Source organism: Sinocyclocheilus grahami, unplaced genomic scaffold (assembly GCF_001515645.1).
Source record: "Sinocyclocheilus grahami isolate Dianchi unplaced genomic scaffold, SAMN03320097.WGS_v1.1 scaffold256.1, whole genome shotgun sequence".
Taxonomy (NCBI): Eukaryota; Metazoa; Chordata; class Actinopteri; order Cypriniformes; family Cyprinidae; genus Sinocyclocheilus; species Sinocyclocheilus grahami.
Genome location: NW_015505435.1, coordinates 1167362 through 1170646, shown reverse-complemented (window position 1 = coordinate 1170646; position 3285 = coordinate 1167362).

Below are 3285 nucleotides of genomic sequence, written 5' to 3'. Positions count from 1 at the left end.
ACAGATGTTTCCACAGTAACCTGGCTTACTTGATTTTCTAATACACTGGATATGAGCCAAAAGTCTATTCTAGACTGTTTACTCCTGTCACTAGAACACCATGTAAATTCTTGTTTAGTTGGGTTTCTGATCCTCCAAATATCAATTAAATCCAATCCTAAACACAAATTATGTAATTCATTGAAATTATTTAAACTATTTCCACGAGGAGGAATACAGTCTAAATTATTATCCCAAATAGAATTATAATCTCCTCCAAGAATTAGTTTAGCATCTGGAAAACTGTCCGAGATGTTTCAGATTTTTTTTATGTATTGTTTGTTTCTGTTTTTGGTTTGTGTGTTCGTAGTTCTTACGGTGTCTACTTGAATGTCAACGGATTAAACATTTTTGGAAACATCAGTTAAGGAGCAGTGACCTGACCATAATTTCAGTGGGGTAGCAACAACGTGTTCATTGTGTTATAACCACAAATAAGTAAATATTATAATATATTAAAAATATTAAAACTGTTCTTATGAATATTCATGAGATAATACAACATATTATAAGGTTTTTTATAATGCATTATGCATTCATTATAATGCCTTAAGAATACTCTTATAATGTATTATAAATATGGGCTTCATAGAAAGTGTTACCAAAATATTTAACATTAAAAAGCACTGATGGTACTCAATTTTTTTCCAAGGTTGGCAGGTCTGGAACAGTTTTGTTGTGGCTGCATGCAAGTTCTGTTAATTCACAAGCCAACAAACTATGAGAGTCGTACTCGCAAAGGTAATGTTGATTATTTAACCAAACAAAAAACAAAGCTTTCAAACACACTCAGAAATGTGATTATTTTATTGGCAGTTGGTTTAATCAGCATCTTCTCATCACCTCATCAACCTGCTCCCTTTGTGTTAAGCATATTACATTGTTCAGTTTTCTCCTTAAATGATGATGTGAGGTACTATTCTCAGTGTAGCCGGAATGCTATATAGGATTTTACATATACTATACACACATGTAAATATTTTTAAAATATATACATTTATGTGTGTGTATTTATATATACATAATAAATATACACAGTACACATACATATTATATAAAGAAAAACTTTTATTTTGGATGCGATTAATCGCAATTAATTGTTTGACAGCTCTAAACTGTACATTTAAATGCTTACAACTAAACTCTATCATGACTGTTTAGGCTAATGTTATCTAGCTTGTAAACAACATCATAATGGTATTCTTGATAATCGATAACTTACCTTCCTAGTCATGAATATAACTGGATATGTACACAGGGTTGCCAACTTTGGTTGCCTGGCTGGAGTGAGATTAGTTACAGTTGTGCAGTAAAAATTCACTTTTTAGTCATGAAGATAGTATGACAATTCCTGGCAGAAAACAAAGACTTTTTAAGATGAAAATGACTTGAAATTAACATTTTAACCAGTAGATGGCGGCAGAGGATCACTCATCGGCACAACTCCCTAGTTTCAAGTCTTGCTTTTGGATTTATCATAAAATGAATATTGTAACCCATTTTAGTACTTGTACTGTACTGAGTATAAAGTATAGCAAGTGCAGGAATGAAGTCACAAAGTCTCATGTCATTCAAAAAATAAATTAATTAAGCCCAGACACCAACAGCCTAGAAGGATTAATTATTGAAATACTTTACTAGTTAACTACAAATTAAACAAGTTAATTATTAATGGTATAACAATCAAATAATAATGCATTAAATATTTTGAAATATTTTTAGATTTAATTTAAAAACTACATTTTTAAAAGTTTTATCTTTAACTGTAGAAACGGCTAAATATATTCAGCCAATACAGACTTGCTGCTATAGTTTTGTTACTCTGAATTTCAACCCGATTTCATGAAAGTGAGTATAAATAGTACGCCAAACAAAAACCAAAACTTGTGGTATTGATACGCAAAAATGGCCTTTGGCGTGTATATGCTACGCGATGGCTAGGTTTAGGGTTGTGGGGTAGATGCGTATCATGTGTACGCGAAAACTGCGTATTATATGCACGCCAAAGTCCATTTTTGCGTATCAATACCACGAGTTTTGGTTTTTATTTGGCGTACTATTTATACGCATTTTCATGCACAGGATTATTTTTGACATCGGTTTGTCAGAGAGTTCGTTCCGTCCATTGCTACAGTTATCACTGTCAATCATAGCAATGACTCGCGGAACAATTTAGCGGATTCACTCGCCTAATTTTGTTTGTCATTCCAGAAACAGTATAGGCCTACGGTAGTATGTAGTATATAGTAAGGTCCTCTTGGCACGCCCCTTATAGCACAGCTGATTTTGCCAGTTGACTGAGCTGGCTTATCTAAAACCAGGAAGTATCTGTGCATAGTACAGTCAGTTTTTCAGTTAAGGTCAGTTCATTGATGATTCAGTGATGCCATCATTCAGTTCAGCGACAGCGGCAAGGAACCAAATCTCTGTCGGTGACAGAAATGGAGAGAGAGAAACATGGGAGAAACCGACAACAGACAGTATATGGTCCACATAGAGATATATACATTTACCTTGTTAAAGATTTATACATTTACATTTCTTAATATTCAAGTGTTAACATTACTTAATGCATTAGTTACCATGAACTAACAATAAACAGTATTTTATTACTGCAGAGCAATAAAGCATTGTGTGAACATCAGAGCATGTTTGTCAACTCCTTACTAAAAAGTATTTATGATTTACTTTGGTGAATCTTATTGTAAGGTGTGACCTATTTTAACGTTACCTAATGTGTTACTAATGTTTGTAGGCTCTTTACTAATATGATGTATCTTTAATAACGTAGTTATTATGCACTTCTGTGAACTACTGTAAAACTGCTGTGACCTATTTCAATATTGTTATATTTCAGTGTATTACTATTGTATTATTCTTATCTCGTGAATGGCACAGAGTCTTTTGAAACTGTTCCTGAAGTCCTCTGACCATCAGTGAACCAGCGGGGGTATTACTTCTTACATTTCAGCTCATAAACATGCAGAAATCCACTCGGTTTCAGGATTTACAAAGCACTGTGTCTCAGTGGCACATCTCCTCGAACCCTATAGAAACACGACAAAACCTGAGAACTCATCCTCACACTGCTGACTGAAGAATGTAGAAGCGCAGAGTTGTGGATGTGTAAACGAAGTCTGTCATTTCATGTTTTTCTGATGGGTTTATTGCATGATGCTAGTAGTCCCTGACCGCTTGTTGTCATAGACCAGCTCGAGTGTAGAACGAGACACAACCCATTGAGAC